The following is a 17,306-nucleotide window of genomic DNA, read 5'->3' on the forward strand; positions in this document are numbered from 1 at the left end:
CTTAGTCCTCTGACTTGACAGTATTGACTGAAAAGATGATTTTCTTGGTGTGAGACAAGAGCTTACTTTGCTATGCAGGCAGCTCAGGTTTAGGCCCAGAACCACATAGGAGCACCGTGGCACCAGGAGAAGCTCTAGTGCTTTCGAGTCTTCCCCTTTTTGTCTGTCTCTGTCTCTGAAATAATTTGATCTCAGGGCTGGGGAGACAGCATATTGGTTCTGCAAAAGACTTTCATGCCTGAGACTCTGAGGGCCCAGGTTCAACCTCCTGCACCACCATAAACCAGAGCTGGGCAATGCTCTGATCTATCTATCTATATGTATGTATCTCTCTCGTTAAAGTAAGTTAAAAAAAAAATTAAGTTGAACTGGGAGTGTTGGAATTAAGTATCAGCAAGACACAAGTACTACCAAAATCAGTTACTATTTTCTTTAATTATGTGGCTGGTGAATAAAGCCCAGAGTGACAGATCCAGAGTTTGGAGTTCAGTGTGTATTTGTTTGTTTGGTTGGTTGGTTTGGTTTAAGACCGGTCTATAATGGCAACCCTAGAAGACACGTGGTACAGAAGGAGATGGGTGATGGTGGTGAGCATGAATTGTAGTTCTGTATCCACTCTCTGTTGTCTGTGAAGCACATCTGTCTACCCTTTTCCTCTGTATTCCTGTTGAGGTGAGCCAAAGCAAAGGATTTACCAGGGTTGGTAAGGTAGAAGCAGAGGTGAGATGAAATGTATACAGTTTTCTTTCTCACCACTGCTCTCAGCAGTTATTTTTGTAATCATGTTAAGGTTGTGTGTGGGGGGGGGGTTGATGACTTACAGTACAGTTGTTGACACATAGCTAAAATTTCTCATCTCCCAATAAGAGGTGTCTGCTAAACACTCTCATCCTCAGCTCAGTCCTTCACCATCATGCACCAGGACCCCCCTAGTTCTATTTCCTTCCTTCTCCTCCTTCCTCAATATCCTTTACTTTGGTGCAATATACCACACCCAATCCAAGGTTTTCCTTTTTGTCTTTATTTCTGATAGATGGTGAGAGACAAAATGAAAGACTTAGAGAGGGAGAAGCAGTGAAGACACCTATAGCACTACTCTGTAGTGCTTGTGGAACTTCCTCTTCCCCCACCCCACCTAGGTGGGATAGAGGTTTGTAGTTTTTGTTTGTTTGCTTGCTTTTTAAATTTTTTTTCAGGTTTTAAAACTTTTTATTTGTAGATTTAAAAAAAATGTGCATTATAATAATTAAAATCATTGAACAAAAAAATGGCACTCTGATGTAACTTCATTTTATAGCCTGCAGGCTACCTTAGACCAACTGGATTTTGACCCCAGATTTCGCTGCCTCCCACCCAACTTCCTCCTCCACAAACATGCAAGTTCTTTCCCTACCCTGCCAGCCAAGGGATGGGAGAGGCGGGCTCGACCACTGTTGTCAGTAGTTCTTGGATGTGAAAAGGGGCAGCACAGTCATTTAAACTTGATCCAAACTCTTTGCATCATATAAAGTTAACCAGTTTTAAAAGAAGCAAAATAAGAAGCACTGCTTGTGGAATGTACAGTGTGCATATTGGCGACTCCTGCCTCATCAAGATTCACTGGCTTGCCTCTCCTGTTCAGTCATTTCTTTTCAAGGCAGGAGGTTTCTCTCTTGTGTTTCTGTCTTCTTGAATTTCGACTTACCGTGTTTCTCAATCTCAGCCATATGGGGTTTGTCAGACATGGTTTTAGAGGAGAGCACAGCGAGGCAAGAGCAGACTGAAGAAGTTGACCTGTGCTGGTTCAGCTGCCAAGTCTGCTTTTTTTAATTATTATTCAAAGAGAATCAGCCAATGTGTGTTTTATGGGGTGGCCCATAGCCTGATCCCTGGTTTCTGTCTTTTAAAGATACAGCCTGAAGTATTTAGGGTTAAAGTACTATTTAAATGAGGCTTTATGACCATGAATTGGCAGTTGTCAAAGATTGATAAAGGGACACAAGGGTCTTCTTTGTCATTTTCTATTTTTTTCCAGGGATTGTAACTCTATTCAGCAGAAAGGAGAACACCCACATATTGGAGTACATGTGGGCTGAGGAAAGGGAGAGGGAGAGGGAGAGGGAGAGGGAGAGGGAGAGGGAGAGGGAGAGGGAGAGAGAGGGAGGGAGAGAGAGAGAGAGGGAGAGAGAGAGAGAGAGGTTGATTCACTCACATGTTGGTAGGCCCACCTTAACAGAGAGAGTGAGAGAGCATCATTTTCTTCTTTCATACATGTTTAAGTTTGTCCACTGTGAAAAAGATTCCTTGAGACTTATTTTATTGCCTGTGAGCTATGTTGATATGAAAGAAGAAGGTGCTGAAAAATTAAACTAGGGTTTAAACCAGGTGCTTCAGGACATCCAAGTCCTGTGTTCCACCAGTCAAACTATTTTCCCACCATATGAAAAAGATGTTCCATGTGGAAAAAAAAACCTCTTTACAATCAACCCCTTTGAATATAGCATCTGAATTGATATAAGAGTAAAAGAAGGATGAATAGAGACTATCCGCAAGATGCCATGGCCCATTTGATAATTTTGTCTGGAACTGTGCCTAAAAAGCAAGAGTTCCAATTGTGTTTGTGTTCCTCTCTAACCTGGAGATAGATACTAATGCCTCACTAATTAATTCATCTTAATTAGAAGAACAATTCGATCAGTCTCACAAAAAAAACCTTATGTAATAAATTATTCGTTAATCTGTTTTAATTCAACCACTTATTTACTTTCCATTCATATTGGCCTTGTGTACTCTCCAGCCTTATTTCTATTTTCATTTGCTTTGTCTCTCTTTTTTTTTAATTTTTATTTTTTGATGGAGAAAGAGAAATTGAGAGGGAAGGGGGGATACAGAGGCAGTGAAAGAGACACCTGAAGCACTTCTTCATCACTCATGAAGTTTCCCCCTTACCAGTGGGAACCAGGGACTTGAACCCAGGTCTTGGAGCATGGTAGTGTGTACACTTTCCCAGCTATCAACCTCCTCGACCCTCTAACCTAATGTTACAGTACAGATTTGCAAATATATATGGAAAACTTCTTTTATAGCTTTTTCTAAAGGTTGGAATGTGGAGGGGGGTAAGAGAATGAGAATAGCACCGAAATCTTCCTTCAGTATGGTGAGGACTCAAACCTGGAACATGCACATAGCAAAACAGAAAGTGTGTTGCTTTCCCTATGCAAGTGAGCTATTCCACCGGTCCCTTTTACAGTTTTCTTCAATATCCTTTCCCTCATACTAACAGTATCCCTTGTTAGTGACAGAGAAAGAGACTGAGAGAGCATCAGAGCATCAGCCTGAGGAAGGACAATTCACTTTAGGTAAATGGTGGTTCAGACACACACACACACACACACACACACACACACACACTTGCCGGGGCTCCATGTGCTGGGCTAGCATGGGGGTGTCTCTTCCCAGTGCTTACTATCTGGGTTGGAGAGAAAGCGACTGGAGCCAGCCTGGGCTGCTACTCACTCAGGGATGTGAGGGAGATGACTCATGAACAGAGCTTGTGGTGGTGAGTCAATTCAATTCTTTATTGATCAGAGAGCCAAGGCTTTCAAAGGGCAGACCCAGAAGTGGCAAGTTGGAAATGGAAATGGCTTGACATGGTTTGGAAAGGGACAGAGAAAGGCAAAAGGGACTGGGAAAAGTAAGAACTTCCTTAGCAACTGTTGTGAGGGTTTTAACTGGTAGGATTAATAATACCCTGCAGGCAGGGAGGGTCTTGAGGGTAGAAAGAAGACAGATAAAAGGAATGGAATGGGTGGGGATCTTTCAGGCAAAACAATGATTATGTAGATAGGCCATAATATCAGGAATGCAGAGTGGAGCAGGGGGAGCTGGCTTAATGTTTTAAAGAATGCCAGGCTCCTGGAGGCAGAAAAATGCAGGGTGCTTTGTGAGGCAGGGAGTCTGATAAGATGGGGCAAATCTTGGGGAGTCCTTGTTCAACCTCTCAGTAGAGAGAGAGAGACTGACAGGATGTATGTCCCCTCAAGTGAAGCCCTGCCAAGCCCAACCACATCCTCACAATTTCCCGACATCTATGCATGCACGATTCTACTGTCCCCAATGAACTATTTTTCTATTTTACTTTAATGAGAAAGAAAAACATACAAAGAGAAATACAGAGAGAAACACCAAAGCACTGCTCAGCTCTGATTTATGGTGGCGCTGGGGATTACACCTGGGATCTCAGAGCCTCAGGCATGACAGTCTCTGTGCATAAGCGTTATATTGTCCTCTACCCTAGCCCACTCCTCTTAGTTTTACAGATAGAGTGTGAGAGACTGAGCAAAGGAGAGATATCACAGCACTGCTCTACCACTAGTGAAGCTCCCCCATGTGTATGTTTCCATGTGGTGACTAGGGGTTCACATCTGGGTCCTCTTGCCTGGTAAAATGAGTGTTCTACTAGGTGAGCTATCTTCTGGTCCCCTGTTTAGACAGATTTAAGGAATATATGTGGCCTGTGGGCAGTGCTTCAGACTTTTGTGCATGAGGTCTCAAATTTTATCCTTGGCACTGCATATGCATGCTTCCAGAGGGATAGAGAATGGGAAAGCTATCAGGGGAGGGGAGGGGATATGGAGATTGTGTGGTGGGAATTGTGTGGAGTTGTACCCCTCCTATCCTAAGGTTTTGTTAATTTATCCTTAAATAAAAAATAAATTAAAAAAATCTTTATCATTATCTTAAACTCAGACTGAGAAAAAAACAAAAGTGAACACTCATGAAAAAATAATAATAATAACCCTGAGTCAAAGATTGAGAGGTTTTAAGCTCCAATTTCATTTCTTTTGGGGAGTTTGATAACTACGTTACTATCCAAGATGGTGGGGCAGTACCAAGTGCCATCCGCCCAGAGTTCTCTTTCAACTGACCATGTCTTCCAACCCACTCCCATTTCCCCAACCATGTGCACCGCACCCACCTGAGGCTGTGGATTTTTTTCAGCTGTAGATTATGTGTCCAATTTGATCTCTTGTTGTGTACAATCGTTGTACTGGGGAAAGTGGAGGCCTGATTGCAGCTACTCCATAAACCACGCCTCCATAAATCTTTATCATTATGAAGAGTGAAGTGACACTGATATTAAAGGACTCTATTCAAGACTGCCCAATATTAAACATTCAACATCACCTATTATTGCTACCACTTACTTAACAAATATTTATTGTAAAGCTATAATCCTAGCATTCTACAGTGTTAGTAAACCAGTGATCAAAAACAAAAACAAAAAGTTAATTTAAGAAAATTTTAAGAAAAACTAATATGTTGAGCTTCCACTATGATGTGTCTGATATTTTTTTTTCCTATGTTATATGGCTAGAACAACAAACATACCACCACCCTTATCTTCAGGGAGCTTCATTTTAGCAGAACAGTCAGATAGTAAACATGTAAACAGATATATCTTTCGGGTTTCAAATGTTATTGAGAACCATGAAGTGACTAAAACAGAATTAAAATGATGGAATATGTTGTTTCTAGATCATATGTCTAAATTGGGTGGGGAAGATAGCGTAATGTTTATCCAAAAGACTGTCATGCCTGAGATTCCAAAGTCAAAGTTTCTATCCCCCACACCGCAGTAAATCTGAGCAGGGGGTGGCGCACCTGGTTGAGTGCACATGTTATAGTGCACAATGACCTGGGTTCAAGCCCCCGGTCCCTACCTATAGGAGGAAAACTTTTCGAGTGGTAAAGCAGGTCTGCAGGTGTCTCTGCGTCTCTTTCTATTTTCCTTTATCCTCTCGATTTCTGGCTGTTTTTATCCAATAAAAAAATAAAGATAATTGAAAATAAATACATAAAAGAGAGAGAAAGGAAGAAAATAGAGATATAGCCACACACTTTTATCTATATTTAGATATAAAAATATAATATATAAATATATATATTCATAATGACTTTACTTAATAGGTGGCACTTTGATGAAAAGGCACCTGTTAAAATGAGTGTTTAAGCCAATCTCACTACCTACAAAGAGACCATTAGATGCATAGTAAATAGATTGCAAATATTTCAGAGTTGTATTCTTTCCAGTGCTAATCTGAAATCCCAAACTGGCCTGGTCAACTACTGGTCAGTCAAGAAACCCACACCACAAGCCTCTGAGTCCATCCCAAGGCTTTATCTCACAGCCATATCCAATGTGATCATCTTCCACAAAATGTCTTTTCCATACTGACCTAATTTTTCAAGTGCAGTGCTTTGTCATCACAACTTCTTAATACTGTCACCAGATCTGTCTCTTGCTGCTGTTTCACAAATGTGACCTTTTAATTTCTTCACCTTTAATTGTTTCCTAAGAAATTGCCTTCAGTCTGAATTATACCCTTAAACTGTTGCCATGCTGCTGTTCACCTGTTTTCCTTTTATATCAAAGCCATGGTCACTGAAATCTCTCACCCCCTTCCACTTCCTCACTCTCTCTTCTTCATTCTTTTCACTTCTATATATAGCAAAAGGGAGAGGAGATTCCAAAAGGAGGTGCTAAGCCAGGGGAGGTGTGTATGTTTGAGGGGAGAAGGAGGTGAGAGGCTACACTGGTATAAGGAGGAGAATTCAGAGAAAAATAAGACCTAGGCGGGAAGTCATATGGCCCAAGAGCCCCACTGTCATTTTTTCTGACAATTTCAGAATCTGTAAATTAATAAAAATAAAGATCTGCACAAGAAAGTGTCAGGAAAATCACAAAGATAAATATGATGCTTATTTCCACCAAAGAAAACAATTTCCTGTAATAAAAATTATCACTTTATGAGTCCCTTTGTAAGTAGGTTAATGGAATGAATTTTTTTTAAACCACGCAGCTATGTAAAATAACAGTGGACAATTAAATCTGGAGTCTCAGGCTTTTTCCTCACGTGAAGCAATAAACTCAGACAAATACCTCAGCAAGCTGAATATTCCTCATTACCATCTGCTTCTTTGCTCTGGTAATTTTTTTTTTTTGGCCTTTGTCTTTATACACAGGACCCGAAGTCACTCAAGATTAGAAAGTATAAAGAGCTTAGAAATTAAATTCTTAAGATTAACTTCTAAAGAATCACTTAGGATCCCCATAAATGTAGGGCCTTTGTCAGAAGCTCAACGACACAGATTAATGTTACTGCTTTCCAAAGATGTGATAAATGAGGGCCACACAGAATCTGCCTGCTTGTCATCTTCTGCAAGTCCACAGGAGTGTTGGGTCTGAGCCACCATGCACAAAATCGACTCATACCTAAAACTTGCCCAGGTACCAACAAAGAAGGTCATGTAGCTATCTATGTGCACATAATTCTGGCATGTTCTAAATATTATATATATATACATACTTTGGATAGAGACAGAAATTAAGAAGGGAGAGAGAGAGAGAGAAAGAAACCTGTAGCACTATTTCACTGCTTATAAAGCTTCCCCCACCCTGCAGGTAAGAATCCAGGGCTTGAACCTAGGTCCTTATGCACTGTGATGTGTGCATTCTACTAGCTGCATCACCAACTGGTCCCCTGTTCTAAATACTTTTTTTTTTTTGGCCTCCAGGGTTATCACTGGAGCTGGTGCCTACACTACTAATCCACTGCTCCTGGAGACCATTTTTCCCATTTTGTTACCCTTGTTGTTGCCTTTGTTGTAGTAGTTGTTGTTGTTGTCATAGCTGTTGTTGTTGGATAGGACAGAGAGAAATCGAGAGAGGAGGGGAATACAGAGAGGAGGAAAGAATGACACCTGCAGACTTGCTTCACTGCTTGCAAAGTGACCCCCTGCAGGTGGGGAACTGGGGGCTCGAACCGGGATCCTATTGCGGGTCCTTGCACTTTGCGCCATGTGCGCTTAACCCACTGCGCTACCGCCCAGCTCCCTAAATACTTTTTGATAATATGAAAGCAAACAGTATTTTCTTTTCAGCAATAATAAAAATACAGCTTCATCAGCCCATAAATTAGCAACATCACAAAAAAAGATACTTGACAGTCATAATCTTTTACTCTCTTGCATTCTTAGACAAATTTTCAACTTACAGAACCCTGGATTGTTCTATCTTATTTCTTTGTGTGTGTGTGTGTGTGTGACTATTTTTGCTGCAACAGTGAATGGGAGTGATTTCTGGGTGTCTTCTTCAGATTTAGTGTTTGCATAAAGAAATGCCACTGATTTTTGTACATTGATTTTATAGCCTGACACCTTGCTATACTGCCTAATAACTTCCAGTAGTTTTCTGCTGGATTTTTTAGGTTTTTCTGTGTATACTATCATATCATCTGCAAATAGTGAGATCTTGACTTTTCCCCTTCCAATCTGTATTCTTTTGATTTCTTTCTCTTGCCTGATACAATTTGACTTCTTCCCTTCCAATCTGTATTCCTTTGTTTTCTTTCTCTTGCCTGAACAATTTGTTTGGCTTTGTATGTGAACTCTCTTTTCAGCCACCGGGTTCCAGATGCTAGCATGATTCCTCTCTCAATTTCTCTCTGTCTTGTCCAATAAAATGAAAAAGATGTCTACCAGGAGCAGTGGATTAGTAGTGCCGGTATTGAACCCCAGCAATAACCCTAGAGGCAAAAACAAACAAACAAATTCTGTATGATTTTTGTGGCTACTTGCCATTATTAATTTATCAGATTAATAAAGCTACAAGAAGGAAAGAAGAAGAAAAGGAAGGGTGTCAGGAAGGGAGAGAAAGAGACAGAGAGAGAGAGAGAGAGAGAAAGCTATCAGCCTATGTCAAAATTGAGATAAATTTTGAAATAACTACAATATCCCTCTGCAACCATACTATGTCTTTGACTGTCCAGTCCTTCCAACACACCATGAATCTAGTCTGTACCTCACTCAACATCTAAACTTACCTTACCATCCTTCAGAGTTATGTACCTACCCAACTACTACATGGTTCTACTTCTGTGGTGGCATGGAATTAACAGTTAAATGTTTATATATGCAAATTACTATTAACTCTGAGAAACAGATACAGGGGACTTCTAACCAAAAAAAAAAAAAAAAAAAAAAAAAACTTCAACCCAACATGGTGATTCCTTAATGGAAGAACTCAGAGCAACAACACAAAGGAGCAGAGCATTAGAAGACTATAGAGTTCTATAAAATCTAGGTACCTTTCCACTCTATTCCTCAAGTTTTCACTGTGCATGAGTAAGTCATTCAAATGCTCACACCACTCCATACACATGTTGGAGTCACCAGTTCCTTAGTGACTACATTGCCAGGGATCCAAGCTTCTCTCTTTCCTTGTCCCCTAAATGTCACAAGGTCTCTTGAGCAATGTTGGCATCTAAGCCATTCTACTTCCCCTATAGCTACCCAACATTGGACTTGGCAAATTCATCGGCTCGGGCATCAACATTGTAGTGTTTAAGCAATGACTGATTCCAACAAAAAAACCTCTATATACAGAACGTGGCAATACTGCATGCATGAAAATTTCTACCAATTTAATCATCTTAATAAATTTCTCTCTCTTGTCAACTTTCTTATTATGCATGCATTGCCATTCTGTCTCACTGAGGCATTTTGAAGCTTAATTAATAAAGTGAATTGACTTGAGCCAGAAGAGGGTAAAGAGCTAAAGGAAATGTGTTATGTATATATTTGTATGATGGAGACTGGAGCATCATGATAAATATATCAGCATAAAATAAGAGATCTGGAGCTGACAAGTAAAAAAGGCTGATACAGGCAACAGAGATACAGAAAATGTATAAACCATGGCTAAAGAGAAATAACCAGGACAGATAAGTGATGATAAAAATCAACTAGATTAAAAATGCTATTATGGGAGTCAGGCTATAGCACAGCCGGTTAAGCGCAGGTGGCACAAAGCACAAGGACCTGTGTAACCAAAAAAAAAAAAAAAACTTCAACCCAACATGGTGATTCCTTAATGGAAGAACTCAGAGCAACAACACAAAGGAGCAGAGCATTAGAAGACTATAGAGTTCTATAAAATCTAGGTACCTTTCCACTCTATTCCTCAAGTTTTCACTGTGCATGAGTAAGTCATTCAAATGCTCACACCCGGTTCGAGTCCCCGGCTCCCCACCTGCAGGGGAGTCGCTTCACAAGCAGGTCTGCGGGTGTCTATCTTTCTCTCCCTCTCTCTGTCTTCCCCTCCTCTCTCCATTTATCTCTGTCCTATCCAACAACAATGACATCAATAATATCAATAACTACAACAATAAAAACACAAAGGCAACAAAAGGGAATAAATATTTTTTAAAAGATTGTTTTAAAAAATAACAAGTAAAAATGAAATAAAAATGCTACTACTACCTTGGGGGGGTGGAAATAACACCGTGCTTTAAACACAGCCACATATAAAAGTGCAAACCATGAAGTGGTAAGTGAGAGAAGAGTACTTAGCTCTTTCTCTGCTGTGCTCTAGATGAGCAAAAGCCACACTCCTCTACCAAAGGCCACAGCTCCCAGCAGACAACCACCTTCTATGGGCCCCTCCCCAGGAGTTTTCAGTGACAAAAGTAGTCTCACTCTATAACTTTGCATCATCCCTATTGACTTCCCTTAGGCACACACCACACACACACACACACACACACACACCTTGGAAAGTGATGAAAGTATAAAATAAATAAACACAAAGCTAATATGAAAGATATTAATCTCTAACATAGACTTTTCAATTTTAATGAAATTCTTCTTATACAAAAGTATAAACAGGACTTAGCTCCTCTCAGGGTCTCCTTGCTCTTTATACATAGTCAGTAACAGGAGGTTGTGAGGAGCTAGGATAATTCAGTGAGTAGAGCACTAATCTACTATGGGTAAAGTCTGAGATTTGATCTCTAGGACTACATGTGAGTACCACATGGAAGCAACGTAAGAGGCACCAAGGCCACTCCATGGATGGTGGAGTGGTGATGTGATTTCTCTACTCTTCCTTTGTCTAAGGACAAAATTTGAGTCCCAAAGCCTGATCAAGAGGATCATGCTACTGCGGTATATATGGAAAAATCTCAAACAAGGGAATTTTATCTCGTGGCACCTCATGAAGTAAGGGACTATGAAAGTATAAGAATTCCTAGAGATAAGACAATTATTATTACATCAGTTCAAACTTTTGTAGTTGGTTCCATCGTTATGCATAACAAAGAGATAAGTGGCACAAAACTCAGTGAATGAGGTCAAGAGGGAAGTCTGTATATTCATTCATTTTACCCCCAATTCTAGACCACTGCTCAACAAACATCTGTTGATCTCCTACTGTAGTTGAGAACAGAAAGTAAGAACACAATTAATGTTAATTGACAAACTTAGAACTACCTTCCAATTTATACTTCCTGAAAAATACACATGCAAGATGTTGAAAATACATAATATAGTATCAAAACATCTAGGTTATAATAACCCAAACACTGTGTACCTTGAGATGTCACACAAGCATGAATCTGTTTCTTCCACTGCCAAGATCAAACTATTTTGGGAAAGCATTTATTTTTTTTTTAAGAACAACATTCATGTCAAAGTGAGCAGGAATGATTCTTTTACATCTAGTTTCAAAGAAGAGCTGCATGACTATCTGTAAAATCAAAGTGAGTCTCCAAGCCCTGAAGTCAGAACAATAAATTAATAAATTCAGGCTTTTTCATACAAGTAGAAAATAGCAGCACACCCAGACACACTCCAAAGCCATCAGTTAATGGACCGTAACTGTCATCAACTACCTTGTCATGAATCTGAATTTGGTATTTACATCTCCTCTCTTCTAAATCATGAACTCCTGGACCTTCTCCTACATGATTCCTGAGCATGGCCACGTCCCTACTTCACAGTCCCTTCCATGTTCAGTGTCCCTTTCACCAGCCTTAAAGCCCCCAGCTTCAGCTCTTATCTTGGACTTCTTTCATCTTTATAGTCAAGCTCAATATTTTCTTCAACATAATGTCTTACGTTACTCTCCTGTCTACAATATTTTGATGGTTCAAGTTAACATGAATGTATTCAGATTCATGGTGCTGGGTGGTGGTGCACCTGGTTGAGCGCACATGTTATAAGGCACAAAGACCTGGGTTCAAACCCCAGGACCCCATCTGCAGGACAACTTTGAGAGTGGTTAAGCAGTGCTGCAGGTGCCTCTCTGTTTTACTCTCTTTCTACCTCACCCTTTCCTCTTGATTTCTGACTGTTTCTATCCAATAAATAAATAAAGATAATAAAAAAATATATTCAGACTAGTTTTACCAGTAAAACAAAAAAAAAGACTGGGATTAAATAGTATCAACAAATTCTTTTAGTTCTGATTGCATTATTCTTCTACCGGAATTATCTGATTTTATATAATAACCCTTGATGTCATGCAATAAATGTACGTGTGTGTATAAATAAACATATATATATATATATATATAGTAACAGTTTTAATTCTTCTTCTAGCATTTGCCACAGTTTTAATAATAATATACGTCTCTAGGTAGTAATATATATCTATATGTAGTAGTAATCCTTGACATTAGTCTTACAATACCCACATCCATCTAACAATGCCCACCAGGTGCTGTAACAGAAAGAGCATAGTGCTAAGCTAAGTTCTAGAAATTCAAACATCATCATCTTTGACAGGAGCAGCAGTTAACATCGCTGCACACTCCTACTCAGGGAACTGAAACAGGGATCACATTGTACTCATAACAGCCCAATTATGATACATTACTAAAACCCATTTTATAGATGGGAACTGAAACACAAAGACTAATGACATAGACCAAGACACGTGTACTAGTAAGTAGCAAAGTCAAGAATAAAACTTAATGTAGCTTAGTCTTAATTGATGCCTCTTAGCTACTGAGGATGAAGAGTTCTAAACATGACTAAAATGTGAAACAGAAAATCTTCACTCAGGGACCGGGTGGTGGTGCACCTGGTTGAGCACACATGCTACAATGCACAAGAACCCAGGTTTGAGACCCCGGTCCCCATCTGCGGGGGAAAGTTTTGCGAGTGGTGAAGCAGGACTGTGGGTATCTCTCTCTCTACTTACTGCTCTATCTCCCCCTGCCCCTCTTGACTTCTGACTGTCTTCTCTATCCAATAAATAAAGATATGTTTTTTAATTTTTTATTATCTTTATTTATTTTTTGGATAGAGACAGCTAGATAATAATAAGGAAGGGAATAATAGGGAGAGAGACAGAGAGATACCTGCAGCCCTGCTTCACCACTCATGAAGCTTTCCCCCCTACAGGTCGGGGCTGGGGGCTCGAACCCAGGTCCTTGTGCATTGTAACATGTGCACTCAACCAGGTGCGCCACCACCCAGCCCCAATAAAGATAATTTTTAAAAAATATTTATTTATTCCTTTTTGCCTTTATTGTTTTATTGTTGTAGTTGTTGTTGTTGTTGATGTCGTCATTATTGAATAGGACAGAGAGAAATGGAGAGAGGAGGGGAAAACAGAGAGAGGGAAAGAAAGACACCTGCAGACCTGCTTTATCACTTGTGAAGCGACTCCCCTGCAGGTGGGGAGCCGGGGGCTCGAACCGGGATCCTTATGCCGGTTCTTGCACTTTGCACCAAGTGTGCTTAACCTACTGCGCTACTGCCTGACTCCCTAAAGATAAATTTTTAAAAAATTTAAAAAAAAAAAAAAGAAAATCTTCACTCCACTAAGATTGGGGGGGGGGGGCAGAGTTCTTGAGCTCCCAGAGGCTTAGCCTCCCATGTCTATATCATAGTCATAATCTGGAATCCTCCACACGTACTGTCAGTTAAGTCATCTCTGTCACAGGCATCGTGCAAAGGTTCAACACTCACCAGCAAAAAGCTATGACTCCTACCTCTGCTTTATTAAACTGTACACACAACGAGATTGTTAGTCTGTGCATAGTCTACATCTGGCATCAATTTTCTAACTTGTTTTCATTGCCATGTTTAATCTCCCCAACCAATCTATCAAGGGCACCTCCAGCCTATCCCGTGTACTGTGCTTATCAAACAGCCAGCAAAATTTGTTAATAAATCAAATAATTCATTTTATCCAGGGAGTCAAGTGGAAAGCATCCAGACCAGAAAAAGGACACCGGCTCACCTTGACCTGACGGAGCATTCCCATCAATCCACCGTGGCTAAGTTGACAGCAGTGCTCCCATCAGCACTCTGCACTCCCACTCCTTCCACTGGTATCATGTCTTAAATGGTAATGTAAGCACTGAGCCTCTGAAGTAGTGAAAGAAACTTTTATTTCCTCATGGTTCCCATCGCCCATTTTTTTATATTGCACTGTAAAATTCAAAACTGCTGTCAAAGTCAGGCGTTTCAAAGGAATTTAGAGGAATTTGGACTGCAGTCAAACACTGACCCTCAATGTTCACTTTTTTGTGGTAGAGTTGGCTCCCCTACTACCTAACGTGAGTACACTGGGTAGGTATGTCAAAAAGACCTGCCGAGCTAAGCAGGTTTGGGCTGTTTTCCACCACTCATCATTGGAAATGTGTTTGTGTTTTCACTGTGGGATATTCTTCATCCCTGCTGCTGGTGATACTTTCTGTAAACAACAGTAATTCTCAAGTGCCTTATCATGAATGCAATGATTCATCTCCAGTGTAGGGAATTGGCTTTATTTAGAACTGGCGGGACAGGGAGAGGCTGTTGTATCATTGGATTCCATTTGATAGAAGATCTACAGAATAATTCTCTCACTGGCCCCATGTAGCAGCTCCACTTTATGAGATTCACACGACTAAATATAAAGCAAACAGTCCCCGACCAATGCTTTACCTAAAGCATTACTTCTTAATTACTTCAAGCACAGTGCACTTGGTAAATTCTCCCTAAGTCTCATCTGAGTGGCCCTTAAATGACTCTGACAGACAGAAGACATCAGGTAGATGTTTAATTAATATTTTCTAAGCAATAAAAGGCAAAGAAAAAAAAAAAAAAGCCGGAGGCAAGTAGAATTGGTAGTTTGGGATGGAAAGAAGTCAAGGTCAGACTACACCTTGATCTTGTATGTGACCCACTGAATCTTACAGGGTTTAAGACCTTTCATGATCTCAAATACAAACATACCCCTCATCTTGAATTTTATGACTTGTAAGACTTTTAGAATAAAAGCAACCAGCTAAGAGCAACTTAGCCCCATTACTGGAAAAATACAAGGTGATATGTCTTGATTTCTGAAGGTAGATCAGCTTCAGTGAAGTATAAGCTGGCTGCTGACATCAGATGATCTTAATAGAGACAACTGGGCTTGCTTAGCTCTGTTCCACCTGTTTCTTATCCTCCAATAGACTAGCTCAGGAGCAGCCTTGTGGCAATGGGGAAGGAACTACTCATATACAAGCAGATGCACAAGAAAATATGTCCTGCCCTCAGTGGGAATGTACTGGAAGCTTAAATGGTAAAGGGGGGTGGTATAGAACAAATAGAAAATCGAATAATGCAGTCTTATCATAAGTATATTATGTAAAATTGTTATTTAATAAAGATGAATCCCAGGCATATTTGTACATACTAAAGTAGGAAACTGGAGCTAGATGGTGATGCACACAGTAGAGTGCACACATTAGCACAAGCAAGAACCAGTGGACTTGTCTGTTTGTTTGTTTTTTTGTTTGTTTTTTAGTTTTCTTTTTTTTAAAAAAATAGAGTCATAAAGGGAGTCAGGCGGTAGCGCAGCGGGTTAAGCCCATGTGGCAGAAAGCACAAGGACCGGCGTAAGGATCCTGGTTCGAGCCCCCAGCTCCCCACCTGCCGGCGGGGGGGGGGGGGGGTCGCTTCACAAGCGGGGAAGCAGGTCTGCAGGTGTCTATAAAAAAATAGAGTCATAAAAATGGGAAGAAAGGGGGAGAGAGAGAGAGAGAGACACCTGCAGCATTGCTGCATGTGAAGCCGCCCCACCACCCCAGGTGAAATTAAGAGGCTTAAACCCAGGTCCTTCCACTTGGAAACGTGTGTGGTCTACTGGATTCACCACCACTAGTCTCTGTGAAAATACATTTCTATGAGCTAATAGTTAATGATGAGTGAGTTTTGCAAACACCTATCACAGGGACATGAGGAGTTGTACCTATGCGTCAACAACTGTATTGTAATCCATTAACCCTCCCACCAATAAAATTTTAAAAAAAACCCAACTTTAAACATGTTTTATTCTATGGCATTGGTAAAGTTTTCCAGCTGTTGGAGAAAACTGAAATCTCCTATCTGACATAATGAAGACTATGAATACATAAGAAATTGATTTCAGTATTTTAAATCTAATAAGTACTTTCATTTCACAGTTTTGACAAAGGTAGCAGATTCCCCGATTTGTATTTCTCATCAGATTCAATTACATAAGTTTATGTCCTGGAAATGCCAACCCATTCACATCAGGATCAAGACTAAATCACTCTGTACCATCAGAAGAAGCTGCAAACTGAAAGGAGGTTGAAATGAAATTACATCTCTGCAGAAATCAGAATCCCTATTTCTGGGATCAATGCATTTGACATTTTAACTACCTGCATTGTTTTTATCATACGAAAAAGCAGACTACTTTAATTTCATATCTCTTAACCTCCTAGCGATGAAACAGTTCTGGAGAATATAATGAATATAAAAGGGGTCAGTGTGCAAATTACATTCTTTTAGAGTTAATTTGAAAGTTTCTTTGGTTGTTGAAGACCAGGATCTTTCTTGCCTGTCCATCTATCAGCTCGAAGCTATCAGTCTGATGCCTTCATCTTCAAGTGGACATTCCAATTATGGTCACCTGTAAGTTAATGTAGTCCCATAAGAGATATGCCATCATTACCCAGATTTATGAGCTGAACCACATTCATAAAATTTGGATAATTGCTTGTGTACTGCCAGCTTATTTTGCCTGCTAGTATAAACAATATTCTCAACGTCAGCCACCAAGAGGACAGATTTCTCAAAACTGACTTTGTACTTAATTCTGTCAGATAATCTCCTTTGCAAGTTGATAAAGAATATACTGTGGACTAATTCTGACAACCTTCGTTTTTCTAGTGTGTTTTTGCTGAGGAGGCCCAATCTGTTATTTGTTTGGGGCTGATACCACATTAAATTGATTTAGGGGCATCATGTGCCATTTTTCTATCTTCGAAACTCTGTTAACTGATGTCACATTTATTAAAACACATGGCTTTGCATGTATTTTTCGATTTGTGGTAGTAAGCTGATGATACACGTCTCTCCCCCATTTATAAGATAGTACTGAACAATGAACGTATTGCCATATCACAAGCAAACTCAGTATGAAAAGATCTGTACAACATTCCAATCAAGAAATACTACCTAGGGCACACAGTATATGT

The 17,306-nt window shown here is 40.0% G+C and overlaps 1 protein-coding gene and 1 pseudogene across 1 annotated transcript in view; both read right to left on the minus strand.

Moving 5' to 3' along the window:
* The window catches only part of GRM8 (glutamate metabotropic receptor 8), a 1,093,092-nt gene that overhangs the window by 980,693 nt on the left and 95,093 nt on the right, over nucleotides 1-17,306 (minus strand). The gene's annotated exons all lie outside the window — the stretch shown is intronic.
* LOC107522695 (thymosin beta-4-like) lies at nucleotides 1,383-1,724 on the minus strand (annotated as a pseudogene).

This window comes from Erinaceus europaeus, chromosome 8, assembly GCF_950295315.1.
Source record: "Erinaceus europaeus chromosome 8, mEriEur2.1, whole genome shotgun sequence".
NCBI lineage: Eukaryota > Metazoa > Chordata > Mammalia > Eulipotyphla > Erinaceidae > Erinaceus > Erinaceus europaeus.